Source organism: Lissotriton vulgaris, chromosome 4_1 (genome assembly GCF_964263255.1).
Source record: "Lissotriton vulgaris chromosome 4_1, aLisVul1.2, whole genome shotgun sequence".
NCBI lineage: Eukaryota > Metazoa > Chordata > Amphibia > Caudata > Salamandridae > Lissotriton > Lissotriton vulgaris.
In genome coordinates, this window is record NC_141691.1 from 586,799,145 (window position 1) to 586,825,631 (window position 26,487).

The following is a 26,487-nucleotide window of genomic DNA, read 5'->3' on the forward strand; positions in this document are numbered from 1 at the left end:
TACATCCACTTTATCTCATAATTTACTCCACCACTGCCACATGCTTCCAGTTGTCCTGCCTAATATCAAATAATTTCAACACTTTAGACAACAAATAAAATGGGGAAAAGTCACTGTAATGTTCAGAATCAAAATTAGAAGTCTGTGTTACAATACTAGAGGAGGGTAGGCAGCTCTCGGGTATGATAGAGGCTCTTAGTCCCAACTGCCCTACTAGAGAGTTCCACCTATCTGGTGAAGTATTTTCTTAACAGTGTTCTTGTAAATTGATGAACTAGCAATGCGAAGGGCTCAAGGCTTCTCTCAGGCAAAAACATGGGGTGTAGCGTTCAACTGTCTGTGTGGGTGTCATCTCTTCCAAGTCAAGTCAAGTCAAGTTAGAAGCATTTGTATCGCGCACATATCACATCCAAAGAGTCTCATGGCACTTGCAGACGGCTCTGACAAGAGAGTAGGAGAGCTTAGTTTGCAAAAAGCCATGTCTTCAGCTTCTTATGAAAGCAGCTGTGTTCAGGGATAATGCAGAGGTCATGAGGCATTTTGTTCCATGAGGCGGGGGCAAGAAAAGAGAATGCGCGACCTCCATTTCTGGATGTAGGTATTCTAAGAGATGTAAGCAGAGACTCTGAGCTAGATCTGAGTTCTTTTTGAGACTGATATCATGTTAACTTTTGAGACCAGTATTTTGGACCATTTCCGTGCATATGTTTGTGGATTAAACATAGCGTTTTGAACAGGATTCACTTTTTTACCTGGAGCCAGTGAAGGCTCTTTAAACAGTGGGCCGATGAAGATCTTCATGGTAGATTGAGAACCAGCCGAGCTGCCGTCTTCTGAAGAACCTGGAGTCTATTCAGATGGTACTCATTAGTGGCTAGTAGAAGTGCATTCCAGTAGTCCATTCTATTTATGATTAAACCCTGAACTAGGGGTCTCTGAGCCTCAGCTGGGATCCTCTTGAAGACCTTTCTAAGGCTGCGCATAAGTCCAAAGCAAGTCCCTACAATATGATTAATTTGGTTTCTTATGGACAGTTTGTTGTCAAAATAGAAACCCAAATTCTGCACTGATTCTTTGGGCGTTGGACAGTTGCCCAGGTTAGTTGGCCACCAGTCATGTTCCCAGTGTTCTGCGGCTTGCCAAAGAGCATTATTTACGATTTGCTGCCATTTAGCTGCAAATGTTTGGTGTTCATCCATTTATCAACCTCAAACATACAATTTTTAAAACGATGTCTTGTCTCATTAGGATCCGGATCCAGAGTGATTAAAATCTGTGTGTCGTCTGCATAAGACAGAACATCAAAGCCAAAGGCTCTGATCACTCTGGCCAGGGGTGTCATATAGACATTAAAAAGCGTATGGCTTAAAATAGAGCCCTGGGGGACACGCATCTTAATAGGTCTTTTACCTGCTATATTTTTGCCAATTTGAACAGCAGTAGTATGATCAGATAAATAGCTAGTGAGCCATTTTAGGGCATTGCCTCTGACACCAATCTCCCAAAGCCGTTGAATTAAGATGCGAGGGGAGATGGTGTCAAATGCCGCAGACAGATCGAGCAAGACGAGGATGGCTGATTGGTGTTTATCTAATGCTAACCTAATATTGTCAACAACCTTGACCAGTGCTGTCGCCGTACTGTGTGATGCCCGGAAACCCGATTGAGACGGGTCTAAAAGCCCTTGATTTTCAAGATGGCTCACAAGCTGTATGTTGACAAAAAATTCAAGTATTTTCCCAAAGTATGGGAGTAATGAGATCGGTCGATGGTTTAAAAGGATATTAGGGTCGGCCAGGGGTTTCTTTAATATTGGTCTGATTCTTGCTGCTTTCCATGTTGTGGGGAAGTCTGCCTCCGAGAGAGATTTATTGAGGATACCAGTCAGACATTCCACCAAAACCGGGGCGAGTATGGAAAATAGTTTGGGGGAGATATGGTCGGTAGGAGACCCAGACTTTATTTTTTGCCCAACTGACATGGTCATTTCACTGGCAAATTTTACAAATTCACTCAGGATATGTGGTGGGTTGCATGACAGGTTTACCCGGGCTTCAGACTGCTTTGTAGCTTGATGAGGGGGAAATGAGATGTGGATTGCAGTTATTATGTCCTTGCATAATCTGCAAGATAGCCATAGCACCTTTCTTGGGGTCGGAGACAGTGCTGAAAATGTAGAAAACCATGAAAGTTTATGAAGATATTAAAGTGCAATACAGAAAGGTAAAACTATAGTTAGGTTCAAATAATCAATCATAAAACCTACAAATCAATTGCCATAAAGGCTCTTTAGTATTTAAGATGGATGCAACAATGAGCAAAATCTGAAAAATAAATGAAACTAAGTCTAAAATGTGCATCAAATCATAAGCTAAATGGGCAGCATCCCTGGTAGAGGCTCAAAAGGATCTGGCTCACTCCTGGTTTGAGGTCTTTTACATACATTTTCATAACAGAAAGTTATAGAAATTGCACAGTCAACATGGTGTGAGCAAATATAGCAAGACAACAACAAATCAAATTCCAACACTATAAATTATCACATAATACTCCTTTCTAGCAATATCCCACTACATTAATAATAATGATATCCCTTTGTGACCTAATGTCATCATCGGTGTCAGAACAAATATGGTTACATAAACAATGAGGAGACTTGTGAGTGAGTAGACTATGGTGTGCGAGCAGGAAAAGCTTTGAAAAGTATTAAAACGCTTCCTCTAGAGTTCTTCAAAACATCATTACATTATAAAACAAATTGTCAATGAGAAATATAAACACACAATAAATATTATTATAAAACAGAAAGTTTGTTATTTCAAGATGGAGTTGAGGCCTAATTCCAGCCCAGGTAACCATGTGTGTGAAAAACATAGGGGGTTATTTATGAACCCTTGCAACACTTTTACACAACCAGTGCATCACTTTTTGTGACGGACTGGTGGCTTAAAAAATTTGCCCGGTCCGCCCTATTAATAAAGTGAAGCATCCAAGTACATGCGTCACTTTGTAAACCCCTGTGCCACATTATACCTGCACCAGGTATAATGTATGCAGGGTAGGCGTTCCTGCGCATAAAAGCTTTGTTGAAGTGGCGCATTGAAATCTATAAGATTTCAGTGCGCCGTTTCTAGGACGCCATTGCATCAAAATCTTATGCCTACCTCATGGCAGATGTAAGGGTGATTCAGTGCATTAAGGATAGGACTCCCTCACGCATTGCTAGAGTTGCATCATGCTGCGATACAATGCCAGCAATGCATGACTTTTGCGCCAACAGATACGTCAGAATTCCTGACGTATCTGTCTTCTTGCCACATTGAGCATCATACATTAAATACGGTGCATCCATCATGTTGCAAGGGGAACGCAGTGAAAACAGTTGCATTGCTGTTTTGTCACAGTGATACAACAGTTTTCATAAATGAGGCCCACAGTTTTGTACATCTCAGCATTTCTTTTTAATTGCAAACAACTCATATTAATAAAACATATGATTGTAAGCAGGAAATAATTGTCATATCTACAAGCATGATTTCTGAACTTTGACTGTTCAGCCAGAGCATAGATAGAGTATCAGATGTCATGGACATGCAATAAGTTATGTTGTTAAATTAAAGGTACCTATTAAGCGCACGATCATGGAAGCTTCTTGGTGCCAAATAGAATAACCCAACATAAAGAAATAAAGGAGAGGAGAACACTTTAGGACAAATTAAAAGAAGCTTTAGTTAATAGAGTTTCTAATTCTTTTTTAACCTAAGCCTAAGGAAAGAAGTTTGGGAAAGAAAGTCCTGCCACACAAAATAACGCTCTCTCACAGGTCCCTAAATAGCTTGGGCCCTATGGAAGAAAATGCTCCCCTAAATGCGCCTCATTTGTAACATGACAGTGGCAGGGCTTTAAGTGGGCCGGGTCTCAAGGGGTCTGAGCACCGGCAGTTTTTTAAAAGGGGCCTCGAAACGGGTCTCTATCGGGCTCTGTTTTGTGCCCTGGCACAGGCGGTCTGTTGTTTTCCAGACTTCAGTGACACAAATCCTTGCTTTTTACATCTCTCGTGTCTGCTTTATTAAACACACGACTCCGAGCGCTGGTGCGAGTGAGGGAGCCCTATGGAACAGCGCACACTGCAAATTGCCACTTATCTTTTTGAAGGTCAGGAATAGCAACATTGTTGTGGTGTCAGTGGGCTCTAAGTTGAAGCTTTTTCACTTTCTATGCAAGCCTAGTTGCTGCTTATTTGTCTTATGCAACTAACAACCAGTGACAAAGCCAATAGTCCTGACTTGTTGTAGGTATTTTGTTACTTGTATCTTCTATCTAGATGTAATGACAGAAACAGCAAAATACAAGTCGGGCGGCACACTATGCTAACCACAGATTTTTAAGCTTATGTGTTAAGCCACGCCCCTAATTACATCCGCCACGCCCCTTTGAGAGACCCCCCCGTTTTTTCATCCCACTTAAAGCCCTGGACAGTGGCAATCGCCTTCTGCTAGTGTTATGTTATAGAATCAGTCAAGTGAATTCAGAAAATCAATTAAATGATTTGTTCAATGGCTCCTTCAATCTGTATTCAAACCTTACATAGATAAATCTTTTTATTTATATGTCTGTCAGGCATTACTATTTGAACATAGTCACTAGTGTCCTCCACAATCATGTTTGGTTTAGGCTGCTGGGGGGTTACTGCTATTTCCACTGCATTGTCTAGTACAACCACTGTCAATGCTCCATTTTTTATATAACTCACTTTCTGTGAGGCATCTTTGTTACTTGCTGCATCTAACCTTTTTTCTAAAAAGGTTTCTTTTAGAATTCTAACCCTCAACTGTCCCCTCTTCCCTTATGATAAGCTAGATATGTGTCTCTGGAGCTCTTATTACTCCCTTATATGCCCTCACAGAAATTCATCTTTATGATAAAATTGTGGCTTCTTTATAATCCAACCAGGACCTTCAAACTCTCCACTCTGGATCGTTGTAGTTCCTGCTTTCATTCTTTTGGAAGATTTTCATTCTCCAACCCAGATTACAACTTGGGATCTATGTGGCCTCATCCCTAGGGTATCTTTCCCTATGGAGACATTGGGCCTGATTCACAAACTGAATTGTGTACGACATTTTGTAGTGCTACAATAGTACTACAACACATACTTTAAAATGCTGTTCCCAAACTGCACTTGTAAAGTACAACTGCAGACAAAACAACAGAAAAACAGTAATACATTCAGCATCACACATGGCCCACATCTAGTACTGCTAAACCTTCTCATAGAAAATATTGGAGGTAGGGCTTTACATTAAGCACTGTACAAAACAATGTTACATTTAATTAAATTATTTTAACTAGTTAAAAATATAAATGCATTTAATATAATTAAAAAAATCAAAACATAGCACGTTTATTATTTAATTAAAAGATACTTTAACAACCCTTTTTCAATTTAAACATTAAAGTAAAAAATGTTGTGTATTAAAATATTATTGAATTACTTTTATTTAATTCTATACATAAATTGTGATCATTATTAAAGCTTAATAAAAAAAAATTCTTTAGGTGTAAGTTTATTAGTTCATGAAAAAAATGATAATTTAATTTAATATAGTTAAATAATTGAAGAATAAATAAAAAATAACATTGATAGTGTGCTCGCATTTTTCTTTAGTTCTACATTTAAAATAAAAATATACAATTAATTTACATTAATATTTATCATAAAAATGTGTTTAATATTTTATTTGAGTCAATGAAACCTTTTTATTTTTCCCTATACTTTACCATATAGAGATCTCTGACTCCACAGTCTAGTCTTCCACTTGTAAAGTAATGGTAAAGTTTAGGAAAAATTGATAAGGTTTTAAAACCATATCTGATCACAATCCCTTGGCAGTGGGAATTTAAGCTCTGTCGTATACCTATATTGTGGCCACATCATATCATGCTGCAGGGTTCGTCTTCCCTGGGTACACTGGGTGAGGGCATTGATAAAAATGTTAATTAAGGGTCAACCTCCTCTCCTCTAGTGGAAAGGGAAGCCTTTAAAGTTGTCATCAGGGGTTATTGTATTCATGCAATAGTGGGGGCTCATTGAGCTGTGAAACACAAGGTACAGAACTTGGAAGATTCCGTCATTGAACTGAAGCATGAAACCATGCATAACTCTTCAGGTATAGACTCACTTAGGAAAGCTAAAGAGACAGGGGCGGCTCCTCCATGTGGGTGAAGTTGCTTCGCCCCACTGCATTCTCACAGTGCGAGAAGCAGAAACATAAAATGGTATTATAAATACCATTTTATTTTTCTGCTTCTCACACTGTAAGAAAGCAGAAGGGTTTGGTTGGGGCAGGCGGGTGGGCGGTCCTGCTGCAGGGCAGGGGAGGAGTGGCTTGCCCACTCTGAGGGCGCTGACTGTTTGGTCGGCCCGAGGGCCAACCAAACCAGTTCTACTCACTCTCCCTTTTCTCCATGCAGGCGGCATGCTGCCAACATGGAGAAAATGGCCTCTCCATAGACACCTGTGTGGTTGGCGTCCCAACCAATCACACAGGCCATTGCAGCATTGTGATTGGCTTAGGGGAGGGGAGGAAAGCTGTCTGCTTCCTGTGAGGAGCAGAGAAGCAGAGACGACGCGGGAACCGGCCGGCGAAGGTAAGTTAACTTTTTTTATTATTTGAAATTAAACCTCCCCCCTCGCACAACCCTCACCCGTGAGTCATGCTGGCCACGACTGTAAAGAGAAACATACCATTCTGATTGAGAGACTGCGTTGTATTGACTGTTCTGTACATGTGTCAATAACACACACTGAGAGATAAAAAGCTAGTAGACTGTTGGCATGGCTGATTAAGCCCGAACAGAACAGTACTTTTATTACAATAATTACATCAAGTCCAGATACAACTCTATACACTCAAGAAAATACTACAGAAAATGCATGGAACGTGGCTCCTTTAATATATTTGAGGGATTTTCGGAGGGCTGCCCTTGCGTCAAGTGAGACAGGAACATAGTAAGGTGACGGTTCTGCCAATTACTAGCTAGGAAATTAAAGGGACTATTGCAACTACTGTCCGTGAAGACTCTGGGTTAGGACAGATTCCAATAAGAATTTTATACTACTTACGCAGATTGGTTAGCCATGAAACTATCATCTCTCTATGCTGCAGCATTTGATGCATTTCCCTGCACGCTCTAGTAAGGTACTATTGTGTTACTGCCAAAACCAGGCCAGGACCGATTAAATATTGCCACAAACAGGCTTCTATCTCTTCTTTATACAGATTTGAAAATTATGAATAAGCTAGGAGTCTCATAATTGGGTTACCCGAGTTGATCAACTGAGATCAAAATGGATTTATACCAGAGCTCAGCATGTCCTTAAACATAAGAAGATAATTTTGGGTCCTTGAAGAAGTGCTCGCTTACTGGCCTAGCTCAGCTTTTTTGGCCCTTGACTTGAAAAACCCCTTAGTGGGCAGTTCACACAGTACTAAAGGAGGCAAGGCAGTATCACCCTTTTATCTAAAGCAATTCTCTATTCACTCTTAGCAGCAATGTTTTCCTGATTCCACCTGAGACCGTAGGGCACTCATAGCTATTCCTAAGTTTCCATCTAAGGTTTCAGCTTCTGAATGCTAAACATTTACCCTCCAGGTAAAGAGAATGGTTGTCTGTTCCCACTTTATTTCCCGATCACCCTGGTCTACATTGTATAGCTCCCAGTGAGGGCTAGTGGGAAATAGATAGCATTGTTTTCAGTTAACAGTTAATATGGACACCACTTTAAAGTCCTTCAAGGATGGGGCTATCAGCGCCAAGTCTGTACCCACATCTCTTATAAATATCATGTCATGAGATTAGAGTGACACAGAGTGGATGCCCTGCCCCAATGGGATGCCATACTCCTGACCCTCCAGTCACAACCTGGCAGCAAAGGGCTCGATTTCTAGGGTGAACAGTAGGGGGAGAGACAACAAGCACCCCTGAAGCATCCCTCTCCCTTATCGGTGTGTGACAGATATCTATTTGCCTGTTAGCACTCTGTCCAACGGTTTAGCGTATAATGGTGCGATCCATTTTATCCCATTCCTCCCAAAGCCAATTGTTTCTAGAACATATATTTTCTATTTTGCGCTGGCAATATGAAAAGTTTTGACAGTAGGAGGTCTACTGGGAGCACCAAACTTCGAAATATACTATATCATATAACTGCTCAATATAGTGAGCTGTCCTGCAGCTTTCTCAACACCATAGGTACCAAACAGGAATCAAAATATACTACATCTGTGAGGGAATATTAAAAATATATATGTTTCTTCCCCATGCTCATGCACCACAGCAACTGTAGCCCTGAGTTGCCTCAAAATACAAGATATTTAGGGCCTTATTACTAGTATGACAGTCCTCCTGTTGGCCTGCCACCGCAGTGCCGACAGGAGAACTGCCAAGTCTGTAGAGCGCCCGCTGAATTACGAGTGCAATCCATGCTGGGTGGGCAGTTCTGCGACAGTGGTCTATTAGGCTCGTAGGAGAGACATACCAGCAGACTGCCACTGTAACAGCGCCTGCAGCATGTTCCTGCATGGTGTGGCATGCACCATGTTGTGCATGCCATACAATGCAGAAAAGGGGTGCGATTCCAGGCCGGCACAACATGTGCCCCTCTGCATGTGCCCCCAGGCCCAGAAGTGGCAGGGGCCCATGTTAGGTGCCCCTTATTTTCATGTGCTCCACCCTTTTCATAGCGAAGTCACCATTTCGAAAAGGGCAGTGGAAATGAAACTCGGAATATGTTCGGCGGTTCCGCAGCGGCACCAACAGCATATTTTAGCTCATTTCCAGATTATCAACACAGCAGGATCCTTGATACAGGCAGAGCGGATGGTCTAGTGGCGGTCTGACCACCACACTCAAAATATGGCAGGAGGTCTGCCAGTGTGCCGGTGGTTAGACTGTCACCATGAGTGTGGCGGTCCTGTGGACTGCCGTACTCGTAATAAGGCCCTAACCTAAGCCTTCTGCTCTAGGAATCCTGACATTTGGCATTGCTAAACAGAGAAATTATTTCACAACAACAGAACTGGACCACTAGGAGAGGGTAAGCAACTCAAGGATAAGGGATTTATTCACTTACGGCTCCCAGCAACACTTGAAACATTGGTGGAGAAAAGGAAACTCCACAGACCACACAATGCTAATAATGGCTATGTGTAAACTTCATGAGATTACAGACATAGCGGCATATAATCAAGCGAGTTTCTGCTAGTTTTTAGCAGCACTTCCCAGCGATGAAGCTGCAATTTTTTTATTGCACTATTAACAAGGTCTCGCTAACAAGCTTTAGCGCTTGTTTTCCGACGATATTAGCCGTTTTCTTTTTCGCTTTGCATGTCAGCGATATATATCGCTAATGACATGCAAAGTAGGCATTAATAACTTAAACTCCATTGAAACAGTTGTTAACATAACATCCTTGTATTATCAATGTTCGAGAAGCGATAAGAAAAGTCATGCTAACCACTCTTATCGCTGGAATTTAACGCCTGAAAAAAACTTGACTTAACCCTCTTGTCAATGGGAGGTGGATTGTTAGGTTAAGTACACACTTGCCCATCGGCAAACTTTTTATTAGCACAGTTAATTTATTGCTGGAATTCTCATGATATTGCTGGTTTACACGTTATCGCTGGATTTCCTATCTCTTTTGCGATACACATTGATAATACCGCGCTATCATGTCAAGGAAATCCAGCGATAGCCGGCAATAAAAAAAACAAGCTTAGCGCTTTGCGATAATTATGGTAAATCGTTGATAATATGCCCCTCAGAACGCAGACTGATTGTCTGATGCACTCGCTCTATACCATAGGATATGGCATGAGGCAGGTCAGATGGTTCCACAAAGCGTCCTGGCATGGTAGCTGAATTGTCCTACTCTAGTAGATTCATGCAGCCTGAGAGACAGCTCTGCTGTTTAAGCTTTGAGACAGTGAGATAAGTGTAAGAATTTCTTTCTTCATCAAGCACCTCCAAATTACATTCCCAGTAAGATGCTGAATGGGAAAATGAAAGGAAAGTAAGTTTTAAGCAAAGAAAGACACTCAGGCATATTTTTACAAGTTTACGCAACGTAGGGCAGAAAGCAAAGTTGCTGCGCTGAGTTGAGTGAACAGGAGGAAGTTGAAGAGCACCTTTACCAATAAGATATCATGCTCTTCAGCTCTCTACCTGTGCTGGCGCACTTGAGGCTAGCTTGCGCAAATGCAGGCACCCTTGCACTATTGTGCCAGGGTACCTGTCTTATGGGCAGGATTGTTTTTGTGCAGGAAGGATTACCTTCCTGCACAATAACATTCCTTAGAGGCATATTCCTTATTTTATATGTGCTGCAGCAGCACAGATGGAAAGAGGAAGTAACAAAGAGAAGTAAAGATATTTCTACTTGTTACACCTCTTTTGGGTAGGCATACCATTTTGGTGTAAAGCCAGGTTTGCAAAATCTGGGTTTGTGTCAAAATGCATGGATGGATGCATGGCAACGCCCTTGGTCCACACAAGTAATCCACGGTAGCACTATGCGCTGTGTTGGACTACTTTGTATTGACTAAACCTCCCAAAGCTACACAAAAGGACTTTGCATGGCTTAGTAAATACCAAAATGATTTTGTATTGGGGCCGCGCAACAGAAGAGAAGCAAACAACAGTGCAAAATCCTAGTAAATCTGGGTCATAATGTATTTTGAAGAATAATTTGTTTTCTAAAATATTGCAAATCCAGACCTTTTTATCTGTCTATGACACCCTTAGCAGTTAATTAATGTCTTGAGGAGCATGTGTTATAAAAGGCAGAATTTGAATCCTTGCATCCCAAAGTTTCTTGAAGGCACACCCTCGAGGACCTTATGGTATTCTGGCTCATTAGGCAGTCCACGAAGTATTGAAATCTTTTGTGAGCTCCTGTTTAGACTTGCCTGTAAAAACTAACATATTTGCACCCAATATCATTGCTGAAATACACAATGCCTGACCCCATATTCCAGCCTCTGCTCCAGTTTGTGTTGGGACTTAGGTTGGGGCTCCCTTATTTCCTGATCTCCCATTCATGCGTGGTACATGACCTGGACTTGGCGCTGCCTCCGCTCAAACTGTTGCAAGCCTGAGCAAAGAGCCTCTGTGAGGCTTTCAATCACCCTCATACAAAGACTTGTACACTTTCCAGCAGAGGACGCGACGCTGATGGACTGCTTCTTCAAAGCAGAGCAGATCCCGTGGGATGCTGGCTGGAGTGAGCAGGGGCTTCCGGTTCCATTAAGACAACTGTAGGTGGATTCTGTAGCAATAGTGAAGTCGCCATGGACGGTTGCCAAAGGATGAGTGCGTGTGAGATATAAGCGGGAGGTTATGGACAGAAATCCCTTTGGATGCATACCTAGCTATTTATCATCAACATGACTATAAAGTGTATGATGTTATACGTACATTGCTTTATGATAGACACTAGAACAGTATCAACAGTCATGACACTCGGCCAGACTGCTGGATCCAAGATGAATAATTTAAAATCATGGCGTGGTCACTAGAATATATGAATATGTGAGGAATGGTTAATAACAGTTTGAAAGATTAAGATTCTCCTTACGATTCCGGGCTAAAGGCCGAACCCTGGGAACAGGGCCGGACTGGGAACCAAAACCGGCCCTGGCAAAGTGCTCGGCCAGCCACCGGGTGGGGGGAGGGGTGAAGTTGGGGGTGCGACCGAGCTCTTTGCGGGGGGCGGTTTTCGGCCGATTTTGTTACAGGGCCCTGTAACTAAAACGTCCCCCAGGGGCCCAAAACCGGCCCCCTCCCTTGCGGCGCACCGGGGGGTTGCCCTGTGTCCGCAACGGCCAGTCCAGCCCTGCCTGGGAAAACTTTTTTATGAAGAGATTACGAGTTGTGTTATAATTAATTCACCCTCTCAGTTTGCCTCTGCTAAATTCTGGCAGATCTAACCTGCCCATATTAATCAGGGAAACAGGCCCAGAAGAAAGCCAAAACAACTGCAGTTCAGTGTGTTAAAACCAATCCTGCATGCTACACCTCGTTTCCCAGTTGAAAACTCAGAATAGGAGGAATATGCCATGCGTAGTAAATAGCTCACCTTGGGGTAAAGGTATTTACAACATGTGAGAAATACCCCACACTAGTCCGCCAAACTTGTAATGAGGGCCTAGGGCATGGACTTAGAGTTTGGAGGGTGTGAAAATATACCACAATGTGGATGATTTCCTGCCTGCCCTACTTAGAGTACACTGATGTAGTTTCAGGGCCCAATTACAAGTGACCCTTGTCCGAAGCAATCATTTTCACCTATTCTGACTTTTTGAGAAATCACATTAGTTTCTGGTGCGTACTGCCCCAAAAGGTACATGTCCCGTAAATACCCTTGTTAAATTCAGCAGGGCTGATGGGTGTGATCTTTATTGCACCTGCTAACTACCAGGTGCGATTATCATCTTACCACTTGCAGTTGCTTTCCCTGTGCAAACAGGTGCTCACCTAGGGAGTGTAATTTAATGGGCAGTTAATTAGGCCCTAACGGGCTGATTCCGATCTGGGTCTGAAAGCTCTCCGACCGAGCCAAAGTGTTTCCAATCGAGCCGGATTACTGCAGTCCGGCCGAGCGAGTATGATGTGACTTCATGCTGCCGGACTCGGTTCGGTCGGACTCCCATAGAAGGCAATGAAAGCCCGTTGTACGACGCGTGCATGGGCTCCCATTGACTGAATGGGTACGTATCGCACAAGGGTGCCCCCTACAGAGGGTATGCGTCGGTGCCATCCGCACCGTACATGCCTGTGTTGGGTAGACCCTTGGGTCTCCCCTTGTGTCCGAGTTGTAAGGCTGCGGGTGACTGGGGGTCCGACGCGGACCCCCAAAGGCAGCTTCCCGGATGTTTTGCAAGCTGGAAACTTCTGTTCGATCCGGCTGTCCGACACGTGCATCGTACTGGCTCGGTAGGAAATCGCCTCCATTGCACGGCACAGTTTGCTTACGGAGGATGCGTACGGAGCGGTTCGGACCCGGAAATGATTCGGTGACCGATTTTGCGTTTCTCGCATTGTACTTGCTGGCTCGTACAGCTGTACGAGTCGGGCGGAGAACACTCGTAGGGCTCATACTGTTTCCGGCCGGATCGCGTTCGGAGCCCTTCTGAGCGAGATCGGAATCGGCCACTAAGTAGGGAAGATGAGACATCAGTCACTTTTTGGCAGGTGTCCCACATTCACCAAAGAGACCCTGAGGGCTTCATTTAGAGCTTGGAATTTCTCCTCGATATCAAGCCAATGGTGTACAAAATTAAGCTGGTAGATTGTACTCTATATTTAGAATTTCGGACAGAATTCTGAGGATTCCCTTCAAACTCTAAATGAGGCTGTTAGTCCATTACTGCAAAAGCCGCTGTACTCCATACTCTGCCAAAATGAGTGTGTGTGGCTGAATCGTGATTCCAAATATCACACAAACTCGGCGGATTTTCCCCTCAAAAATGTCCAGGTAAAATCTGGCAAATTGTCTCGAGAGTACAATGAAAGCTTTCAGTATTTTGCTGCTCATAATGGGGGGAAGTGTGCCCCATTACTGAGTTATCCTGCTTCAGGCTGTGGAACTTGGAATAGAGATGTAGTACCCTGGCAGGGAAAAGCCACAACCTGAGGTACTGGTATTCCCCTCGAGGTGGTATTACCTCCCAGTAATGACTGTTAGTGGAATGGTGGCAGGCAGCCATTAGAGCTCATGCCATTATTTGACCCTCATTACAGGAGAGGTCCTGTAATGAGGACCAAAGAATGACAACACTTGTAATCGGACCACATAGCTCAGGTGCACAACATGCTTTTGGAAACATGAGGGTCCTCAACTTGCGGCTGCAAAGTACCATCTGCAGTACCCTGTTCTTAATTAAACAGAATTAGCAGTGGAATAAAGAATGCCAAAGTGCTTATAGAACCCTGGTATATCTTACAGTGGTTGGCTTAGTCTGATATTATAAATATGCTCTAGGTGTGTCCCCTACTGACTAGTGACACCATTAGCCTAAGTTATTCCAACCATACCCAGTAATAGTATGGAACATCTAAAATGTATGCCACTTAAGAATGTTTTTCTTTCTGGCAGTGTAACTATGGACAAGTGCCTGGTCACTTAAGGTCTTGGCTGGGTACTGTGCATAACACTTCTGCTCCATAAGGAGGACATAAAGTCACTCATTTGTTTGCCACAATTATGTTAACAGTGCACTTATTGGTCCTTCTCCACTTGCTCCTTTCCACCATCGTGATGCAAAACATTTTCTGTAACGGTGCCCACCATCATTTTAGACCCACTGCACAAACAGGACATAGCTTGGTTGTGATCTATGTTCACTTAAAAAAAATCAAAGGTTAAAGTAACGTTATATTTAGGTGTGATGAAATGATCTGTTTTTGTTTATAAAACAAAACCATAGAAATTCACTGAAAACACCAAAAGTTAAAAGTAATGTTATAGTTAGGTGAATATGTCAGTGAAAACATTAACAGTGTGAACTAACAAAAACACAGAAATTCACCAGCTTTAGTTAGCAGCAGTAACTATAACTTGCCCCCCACCATGCATTGCCTATGACCGCAAATATTGCATCACTTATAACATGCTTTATGGCATCATTTATGACATCACTGATGACATCTCAAATGACATCATGGATGAGCCTATCCCCCGTGGCCCGCACTTTTAAAGCGGTACAAAAGGGGGTGGTGATGGACGGAGCATCTGAATCAATCAAACACTCACACCCAGTCAAAAGATCTGGGATTAATCCATCACCTTTCTTTAGCCCACTCTTAAAGGGCACCCACCATGTACTCGTTGGGGGCATGGAGAGAGTTAAAAGGCCCCGCAGCTCAAGCCGGCTCTCCACATGCAGTGGGAGCTGACATTGCTCCTGCCTGCAGGGAGCAGCTATTAATGGTGTTGTCTCCGGGTGGGAGCAATATTTTGATCTGTTCCCTGCCAGCATCAGTGTGAGCTAGCAAATAAATTAAAAATCTGCTCCCACCTTGCAGGAGCATTGTTAAAGCTCCCACCAGCTGGGAGCAGACTCTATGTTTGTTACTGTTTGCTCTCACTTTGCAGTAGTTAAAGAAATGCTCCCACCAAGGGGGAGCAAACACAGGTTTTCCTGCCCATTCTGTGGGCAGGGAAACAACATTTCCCAGTGGTGGGCTCCCTGCGACATAGCATGTGTACAATGTCAGAGGGAGAATCTCCAGGGCCATTCATGGCTCAGGGAGGGTCACCTACCCCCCAACCCCCATTTTCAGTAATTTTGGCCCAGAGGGAGGGCTCCTTGAGGCATGTAGAATCTTGGTGTTGGGGGGCATGAGATCCCCATCCCCAATTTGAAAGATTTCAACCCTTGGGTTGGGGTCCTTGGAGCATGTCATAGACCGGAAAAGCGCTGACTGACCCCCCACCTACATACATTAATTTTGGACCCGTGGTGGGCTCCCCCAAGCCTGTCATGGCTCAGGGAGGAGGGCCCCTTCCCCTTTCTTATAGAAATCCACCCTAATGGATGTCATCAGGGATGTCATTTGAGATGTCATCAGTGATGTCATTAGTGATGTCACTGACCATGTCATCAGTGATGTATTATGTGAGGTCATAAGTAGTGCATTGCGTGTCAGAAGTTAAAGTTAGCCCAGCTAGCTATACCTGCTGAATTTGTCTGGTTTTGTACAAGTGAAATATCAGCCTTACTATAAATACCCTGTAACCTTTGGTATTTTCAGTGAAGTTCTAATGTTTTTTTAATTGTATTTCCAAACTATAAAGTCCATGTAACTTTGTTTTTTTCTGTGAGTTTCTATGGTTTTTAAAACTTTACATTTTATTTGTATAACATTCTTGTAGCCTTTTTTTGTGCTAAATTACCACAGTTTTTAAAAATTATTTTTACTAAGTATAACATCTCTCTCCTTATTTAAAGTAAATTTTTATTATTTTTTAATGCCAGGGTAGATTGTTCACAGGAAGTCTGCTACAACAAGTCATTGGCTAATCACATAGATTAATATTAATTTAAAATGCAAAGTATTATAAGAAAATGTGAAAGTATAATTTTTTTTTTGAAAAATACAATCAGAAAGTAGTGTAATGCATAAATAGTAAAGTGAAAGCAGTGACAATGATGCAAAAAGGTAGAAAACAATATACCACACAGAGTTCAAAAACAGATGAATGATGAGTGATAATCATAGTAAAATGTAAATAATGAGAGTAATTTTTTGGGTGAAAAGCAGTTGAACACTATTAATATATTATATGTAAGTATTATAACTACATTATTATAAAAAAAATTAATCAAATTTGAGATCCGTGGATTTCTCGTGTGACCGCAGGCTCGCCCGGTTCCAACTCTATGTTTTTTGTCCTCTTCACGTGGTAGCAACAAACTTGAGGATTCGACCTGGGAATTCTGTGAAATACTACAGAATTATTTTAGAGGTATAGGAACATTATAATTATAATTATAATATAGTATAAGAGTAAACATATTTGAATTTTTTTAATGTTTCTTTTCAATTTACAGCTGAAATGAGCTGTTCATTATTAAGCGAATTCGAGGATTTGCGCCGGAATCTGCGGACTCGCTCAATAATAAAGAACAAAGCTTTATTTCTATTGGTTCCTCTTGGTGGAGAAAGGTGCAAAGCTGATTTGTGCCTTCCATTATGGCAGAAGGAAATGTATCAGCTGCTGTGGCTGCACAAGAGGAAGAAGGAGTAGTGGAGCAAGAAGAAGTTACTTCCACACGAAAAGAGAGTGATGTGAGGTACTAATTTGTTGTACTTTCTGGAGAAAAGAAAGCCACTGCCAGGTATGTTGAATGCAAGAAGTTGTGTGGGAAGCAGCTTTCAAGAGGTACTATGACAAAGTACAGTTACGGTACTTCCTCGATGTGGAAGGACATCAGGAGCACCCAAAAAAACTTGCATATTTAACAAAGCTGAAGTAGAAAGCAACATCCTCTACTGACACAGGAGCATTGTCATCTATATCCAACCAACCTTCAGCAAATATCAGCACCCCACCAACTTGCACAGAATTTAAAGAAATGGTTGTTCACTGTTTTAAATGCCAAGAACTTGTTTAGAAAGAGAATTATTACAATAACACCATATTTGAGAAGGTGAAGGGACATCATTGTTAATTTCTTTTTGTTTCATTATAAAAGCAAAAGAACATATGCTAATTTTACACTTGTTAAAGACAATGGAAGTTTCTCAAGTGACAGAAAACTAGGAAGATAAACCATCAACCAACCATCTGTGAAGTTTAAACAGTGGTTATCGCAAGACTTCATTTGAAAATAAGAGGACATTATTTTCTTGATGAATAAACAGAAGAGTCTCCTTTGTTAATTTATCTCCTATTTTTTACTGTTTTAAAACAGTAGATTATTTTTAATATGCAAACGTTTTGCAGTGAATTTCGCTCTGTGCACTTTTACTAAGGTAATGAGGTAAATAGTGCATTTGTTTTGTAAAATACATTTCTTCATAAAAACACTACGATTTCCATAAAGAGTTATGCCAATGTTCTTAATATTGTATAGCTGTATAAGTGTTTTAATAAGTGTGTGTGTGTGGGTGTCTTAGTGCATGTATTTCTGTGTGTTTGGGTATATTAGTGTATGAATAAATGTCTGTATGGGTGCATCAATGTATGTGTTACTTTGTCCCTGTGTGTGGAAGTATATACTTCAGTGTGTGCTTTGGTGTGTGACTGTATGAGTAAGTGTGTGCCTCAGTGTGTCAGTGTATGAGTGTGTTTGTGTGAATTAGTGTGTGTATGGCGGTGTTAGTTCATATGTCAGTGTGTCTGAGTGTGTCAGTGTATGCGTAGGTGTGTGCCTGGCTATGACACTGTATCAATCAGTGTGCTTGTGGGTGTGTCAGTCAATGAATGACTGTGTGCCCAGCTGTGTCAGTGTATGTGTAGGTTTGCCCCTGCTTGTGTCCGTGTATGTGTAAGTGTATGTTTGGGTCTGTCCCTACATGAATGAGTGTATGCCTGGGTTTGTCAGTGTATGTCTTAGTATGTCTTTCGTTGTGTCAGTTCATGGAAAAGTGTGAGCATGGGTGTGACAGTGAGTGTATGAAGCAGTGTATGCCTGTGTGTGTTAGAGCATGCATAAGCGTGTCTGTGGGTGTGTCAGTGTATGCATCAATGTGTCCATGGGTGTGTGAGTGTCTGCATCAATGTGTCATGGGGTGTTTCAGTTTCTGCATGACTGAATGACTGAGTGTCTGTCAATGCATGAGTGCATGAGTGTGTGCAAGGGTGTGTAAGTGTATCTACAAGTGTGTCATGGAGTGCCGAGGTCTATGTATGAGTGAGTCAGTGAATGCATGAATGCATGATTGTGTGCATGACTGTGTCAGTGCATGCATCAGTCAGTCCTAGGGTGTGTTGGGATGTGTATGAATGAGTGTGTGATTGTGTTACAGAATGGATTGGTGTGTTTGTGGTTGTGCCAGTGTATTTCTGAGTGAGTCCCAAAGTGTCTCAGTGTGTGTATGAGTGAGAAGGTGAATATGTGAGTGAATGCATCAGTGTGTGCCTGGGTATTTTAGTGTATGCTTCAATGAGTACTTGGGTGTGATAGTGTATGCATCAGTGTTTAACTGAGTGTGTCAGTGTGTGTATATATCAGTGTGTGCCTGCAAAGGAGAAAGTATTACATCTTTGGAAAAATTCATTACAAAGAACTGTAAATACAACAAAAACAATAAGGTTAAAGCAGTCACAATCAAGTAAAAGGTAGGAAACAATACAGTAGATATAGTTGACAAAGGTGCGACAATGACAGTAACATATAAACAATTATAAATGTATTTTGACAAATCAATTAAACAGCATTACTAATTTACATATAACTATTATAACTGTAGATAAATATACATATATTCATATATACATATTGTAACTATTATAACGTATACAATTATAACATATTTAAAACTTTTTAATGTATCTTTTTAATTTCCTTGTGAAATAATCTGTTTTATCGTTATGCAAATCTTTGAATATGCAGCAGAATTCACTGAGTTACTTAATAATAAAACTAAAAGCATGAGTTGTATTGGGTTCCTGTTTAACCACACTCACATTTTGAGAAAACCACACCCAAAACAGTCACTTTGATCCTGTGGAACTGTTTTGCTGTACCTTCTGCAGAGAAGAAATCTCACTGCCCGATACCGTCAATGTAACCTGTGCTGGAAACAGGTTTCCAGAGGTACTATGAAAAAGTACAGTTATGACACATCCTCGATGTGGAAGCACATCAAGAGCAACAATGAACGTGCATATTTAACAATGCTGAAGGAGAAAGTAACATCTTCTACTGACTTAAGGGGATCGTCATCTATGCCCAACCAACCTTCTGCAATATAGGCATTCCAACAACTTGCACAGAGTTAAAGAAATGGCTGTTCACTGCTCTAAATGCTAAGAATTTGAAAGAAAATGATGACCGTATCACCATATTGGAGAAGGTGAAGTGACTCTTCTATTATTTCCTTTTTGTTTGTTTAGTTTCACTGGAAGCACAAGGATGTGTGCAAATTGTATACTTGTTAAAGACACTGGAAGGTCCTCAAGTGATGGAGAAGCAAGAAGATGTACCATCAGCCAACCATGTCTGAAAATTAAAATTTCATTAATCAGCATTGCATTTTAAATAGTGGTTGTGCCAAGATGTAATTTGAAAATATGATGAGATTATTTTCTTGTCAAAGAAATAGAAGAGTTGCTTGGTGTTAATTTTTCTCCTTTTTTCTTACTTTAAAGGAAAAAATAAAATTAGGTACCTATATTACTGCAATAAATCATTCCTTGGATCTGTGATAAAAGAGAGAAAACATAACTATAAGTTAATGTTACACAGTATAGATTCACATAGAAAGTTTAAGTATCTGCAATATAAATAGTGTACAAAGAAACATTACAGAGCTGCAAATCTCTAATGCAATTAAACATGTATCTTAAACATTTTGGGGCAGATTTACAAGCCCCTTGCTTCTCTTTTGCATCACTTTACCCATGTTAAAAGTGACTCATAAGGGGCTTGTAAATCTACCCCTTCATTTTGATATTTTTGCTGTTCTCAGGTTTCATATCAGTACACCTTAAACAATGCACAGTATGACGTTTTATCATTGAACAGCAAGGGAAAAATAGACACATAGGGTGTAGAAAAAACAGACTTACACAGTATAACACTGTAAAGATATTATACTATGTGTGCACTCACTACAAACCATTAAAAATTCATTTCACTTGTACATACTCAACTACTATAAATAAACATAAAAAACGTAGAATGATGTTAAAGTTGTCCATTCATAAAAATAGATGTAACAAATATCAATATGTAAAAGTCTATTTTAAAGACATTACCCTTTCTAGACCAAATGAGGTCTTAACCCCTTTGTTGCCAGGCCTTCCCCCGTGCCACACCATTATTTGGCTACATGGGGTAGTTTGCTCTTAGGCCCCCATAACCTTTTGTCCACTTAACGTATCCACCCTATATTTGTGTCCTTTATTCCAAGATCCTCAGGATTCTAAAGGTACCCAGGGTTTGTGGATTCCCCTGGAGGGGACTGACAAATTAGGCAAAATACAGCTAAAGTTGGGTTTTTGAGGGTAAAATGGGCAAAAGTCCTGCATAAGAGAGCTACTGTTTTTTTCCCTGCTAAAATCACCATCTGCCCAGCTTACAGGAACAGGCAGACCTTTCTACACAGTTTTGGTATTTTACTGGGACATGGCCTATTTTTCATGTTTGTTGTGCTTTTAACCTCCTTCCAGTTAGTTGTAGAAATGGGTGTGAAACCAATAATGGATCCCAGACAGCTATACATTTCTGAACAGTAAATAAAATTCTGAGTTTCGCAAGGGGTCGTTTGTGTAGATTCTTCAAGGTTTTCCTATATAAACTAACAGTTGAAATTAATTTTAAAGAAAAATCAGCCATTTGTGCCTAACTTTTCAGCTGTAACTTCTTCTAACTGTGGCAGATTTTTAAAAGCAATATATCGTTACGTCTATAGGACCATTCTGGTTGCAGGGATATATAAGGCTTGTAGGTTCACCAGGAACCCGAGGTACCCAGAGCTAACCATGGGCAGAAAACTCCTCGCCGCTGGTAGAGCTTGCAGATTTTTGCATACTCCGCGTTCTGCTGAGAATGCAAAGTTTATGCAAAACACCGACTCCGCAGGTAAAAAAATCCCTGTTGTCTAGTGGGCTTTCTGCCCGCCAAGGGGTGGGGTTATTAGTATGCCCCCACCTCTCTTTTAGAAAGGAAAACAAATCGCTGGTGTTTAGTAGGCTTTCTGCCACACCTGGTGGGCAGTTCTGGGGTAATAACTTGCATCTACCTTCCAGGGGGCCAGAAAGAATGACACTTTTGTTTCGGGTTGGGCACATTGGAATTGCCATTATTGGCAGCCCCCACTCCTCTATTATTAAAAAACTATTAATAATCCCTGGTGCTTAGTGAGCTTTCTACCCCCCCAGGGGAAGATCAAGGCTAATTGTCCACATGTGAGCCACGGGGGCCACAAAGACTGTGCGATTTGTTAGGAGGGGTGGGGGCATCATAATGCCCATTTAGGGCATTCCCACCCCTATGTTGTCAAAAACAAAGGAATCCCTGGTGTCTAGTGTGCTTTCTAATCCTTCTGGGGGCAGATTGGGGGCTACTCAGACTGAGGCAGAAAGACTGAGTATGGGCAAATTTATATGAGGGAGCAAATGCCCTTGTCCAAGGGACTGCCCCGCCCCTTGTGTCTAGTGGGTGGATCCCTGCTTGTGGTTCGCCATCCTGTGGCAGTCCACAAGCAGGGATCCACTAGGCAATGGTACCATTGGAAAGGGAAGCTTCTCTCCTTTTATACCTCTCCCGCCTACCTATATGCTTCGGGGCTGAGATAACCCCAGGAGCACATAGGCAGTAAATAACGTCGGCGTGCCATGCGCACTGATCGTCCCTACACTGGAAAAAAAAAATGCCTCAGGCAGCTGGAAACGCTCTTCCCCAGCTCCTGAGGCTGAAAAAAATGCAATCCCTCTGCTGGTCACAGCAGAGGGATTTCAAATAGTGTACCTTGGATGTAACAGTTACTTCCTTTTGACAGGAGCCACAGCCTTGGACATAACTGTTATGCCCAGGCACGGAATCAGTTAAAGACTAATAACCCATACAGTACAAATACAGTGAATTACTTTTTAAAGAAAAAATCCTTCTTAGAACTTAGATTGTAAAAAGAAAAGGTATGAATTTGGAAGCTTAAATGGCAGTTTATGTAAAAGTCAGGTTACTGTCATTGCATACTGTTTATCCACTTATGGCCTGATTACAGAGTGGCAGAGTGATAGTGTGGCGATGTGGCGGTGCAAACCGTCACACCACCGCTCTGCTACAGGTCACCGTCACCTGCCAAAATATGACATTTAAGTAGTCTGGTGGTCGATCAGTGATGTGGTCCCGCGGTGGTGCCTCTTTCAAAGGCACTGCGATAGGATCACAGAACAAGGTTCCTGCATGGCTTGGAGTTGAAAGTCCATGCTGTGCAGGAACCTATGATTCATGCACTCAGGGTGACACATGTTATGGCCCCCCCTGTGTGCAGTAGAAAAGGGGGTGGTGATGGACGGAGCATCTGAACCAATCAAACACTCACACCCAGTCAAAAGATCTGGGTTTGATCCATCACCGTTCTTTAGCCCACTCTGCCACCTCAGTTCAGACATGGCTATATGCAAATCAGTCTGACCCTGTGCCTCATGGGAACAGTCCAGCCCGAACTGCCAAGCCATGCCTTCCCTGGACCGGAAACAAGCTTCCAAGGACCGGTTTCTGGCATTCCAACCGTCTTCAGCCCGGCTTGCTTGAATCCAGTGGCAAAGTGAGCAAGGGACTCACGTCTGAGCATACCCTGCCACACTTATGGCGGCCAAAAAAGGTACAAAAGGGGGTGGTGATGGACGGAGCATCTGAATCAATCAAACACTCACACCCAGTCAAAAGATCTGGGTTTAATCCATCACCGTTCTTTAGCCCACTCTTAAAGGGCACCCACCATGTACTCGTTGGGGCATGGAGAGAGTTAAAAGGCCCCGCAGCTCAAGCCGGCTCTCAACATGCAGTGGGAGCTGACATTGCTCCTGCCTGCAGGGAGCAGCTATTAATGCTGTTGTCTCCGGGTGGGAGCAATATTTTGATCTGTTCCCTGCCAGCATCAGTGTGAGCTAGCAAATAAATTAAAAATCTGCTCCCACCTTGCAGGAACACTGTTAAAGCTCCCACCAGCTGGGAGCAGACTCTATGTTTGTTACTGTTTGCTCTCACTTTGCAGTAGTTAAAGAAATGCTCCCACCAAGGGGGAGCAAACACAGGTTTTCCTGCCCGTTCTGTGGGCAGGGAAACAACATTTCCCAGTGGTGGGCTCCCTGCGACATAGCATGTGTACAATGTCAGAAACAAGCTTCCGAGGACCGGTTTCTGGCATTCCAGCCGTCTTCAGCCCGGCTTCCTTGAATCCAGTGGCAAAGTGAGCAAGGGACTCCCGTCTGAGCATACCCTGCCACACTTATGGCGGCCAAAAGTGGTACAAAAGGACGGTGATGGATCAAACCCAGATCTTTTGACTGGGTGTGAGTGTTTGATTGGTTCAGATGCTCCGTCCATCACCACCCCCTTTTGTACCGCTTTTGGCCGCCATAAGTGTGGCAGGGTATGCTCAGACGTGAGTCCCTTGCTCACTTTGCCACTGGATTCAAGCAAGCCGGGCTGAAGACGGCTGGAATGCCAGAAACCGGTCCTCGGAAGCTTGCTTCCGAGGACCGGTTTCTGGCATTCCAGCCGTCTTCAGCCCGGCTTCCTTGAATCCAGTGGCAAAGTGAGCAAGGGACTCCCGTCTGAGCATACCCTGCCACACTTATGGCGGCCAAAAGTGGTACAAAAGGACGGTGATGGATCAAACCCAGATCTTTTGACTGGGTGTGAGTGTTTGATTGGTTCAGATGCTCCGTCCATCACCACCCCCTTTTGTACCGCTTTTGGCCGCCATAAGTGTGGCAGGGTATGCTCAGACGTGAGTCCCTTGCTCACTTTGCCACTGGATTCAAGCAAGCCGGGCTGAAGACGGCTGGAATGCCAGAAACCGGTCCTCGGAAGCTTGTTTCCGGTCCAGGGAAGACATGGCTTGGCAGTTCGGGCTGGACTGTTCCCATGAGGCACAGGGTCAGACTGATTTGCATAAAGCCATGTCTGAACTGGGGTGGCAGAGTGGGCTAAAGAATGGTGATGGATTAAACCCAGATCTTTTGACTGGGGGTGAGTGTTTGATTGATTCAGATGCTCCGTCCATCACCACCCCCTTTTGTACCCCCCTGTGTGCATACACATGTGCTAGAGGCCAAGGGGGCCTGTTTCCTCTCTGTCAGGTTTTTCATGGCAGTGGAACCACCTTGAAATCCCTGGCAGAGAGAAAACTCGTAAAATGCTTGGAGGGACCATGGTCCCACCAAGCATATTGCAGTGTCTGTACCTCCGTGCCTCTTCCAGGGAACGGCGGTTTCCTGGCAGCATCAGCGGTCCCAGGGCAGTCCAACTGCCCAAGTCGTAATCAGGCATTCGGACCACCGATTTGGAGATGGCTGGACCGTTGCACCACCATGAGTCTGGCAGCCCTCGGACCGCCAAACTTATAATCAGGCTCTTAGACTTTTTAAGTACACAGTGTAGTGTCCTAAAGTTATATGTACTCATTCATGAAAATGTATTGCTAGTGTTGTGCACGTCCTACCAGAAATTAAAATTTGTCCAGCTTTAAAGTTTGAAATTTCAGTTTCTATTTTTGATCCATCTACTCTACATTGTTGAAGCATTAATATAATGTATTTACCACTTCTGTGTATGTGTAATGTAGACACGCAATCAGATCTACAATTTGGGCAGGTCATGTTCTGGTTTGCATTTCTTAACAGGTTGTCAAATGGTAAAGTTTCAAATATGGTAATGTTAAACAGATGAAGCTTTTAGAATTTATATTAGCAGTAGATGTCCAAGAGCAATCCACACAATCATGATCCCATTTGAACTTAGACCAAATAACTCTTCAATATTCACTTCTTCTTGTTACAAATGTCCAAGGATAACCATAATAAATTATTGTGTGTCTTGTTGAAAGTTCTGTGAAAATAGTACAGATCCACTGATTATGTCTACTACATGTCATATTCCTCCTGAAGCAGAATGCAGTACAGTCCTACCACTACATAAAGGTTGTAGAAAATGATATAGTTCTGAGCAGAACCTGCTGCCTTCTTTATGCTCAATTTCATTTGCTAGAAGTGATAAATGAAAGGCTACATCCAGAACCACATTAGCATAGCATACCATTTCTATTTTCCACTGAAACCCTGTGGTTTCTCCCTCATTTTGCTGTTTTTTCTTCTTGTTATACTCGTCTTTATCTTTCTTTTGCATCTTTTGTTGAACATCAATTGATTATTTACTGGTGTGTGCATGTCTACTTCTCATAAATAGGAGAGTGTCTGTCTTAAGTGAGGAGCATATTCACTTCTCAACCGATTATACTCTCTAACACAACCAGTATCAGAACTAACTTTGTTATCAAAATCAACCGAAAACAATGTCCTAACTTGCGACAATACAATGTATGACATACCTTCTTTTAATTCACTGTTCCCAATATTAATAAAAGCTGCATCTACACTTAAACTTAGAGATGTATGGATAGTTACAGCATATGCTAGAGAGAATGGGAAGTGTTGATGTCTCCCATATAAGTCTTTCAGAAGCAAAAACCATACAACCCATTGGCCAATCCGTTTCACGCCATCAATATGACAAAATTTTACAGCTACATATTCAACTTCATTTATATTTGGAAATTTAATAAATTCAATTACTTCACCCATTGCACCATTTACTAAGCCTTCCTCAACATGTACATTTTGCTGCACAATTCTACAAACAAATAAAACCTTTCGTAATCCAGCAGTCCTAGATACAGATTTTTCTAAATAATCCAATTTTGCTTACAGTTTCTCAGTCAACAGTATTGTTACTCCCTGGTGCTCCATTGTTTCATTTAAAAAAAAAACTTTATTTGTGTCATTTTGTGGAAAATAACAGACAATAACATCCGCCTATTGGCATCAGAACATCACATATGCACAGCTCCATTGTTTCATTAGCTGTTAGTTCAAAAATGACTTTTTTCCAGTTTCAGTAATTCTTCATTGAAATTTCTGCACTCTTGAAGTGTAGGCATTAAACACAGTATGGATTTTCCATTTTCAATCAAATTGAAAATGAGCTGTGCTGGTGTCTTGTTAGAGGACAGTAGTTTTTT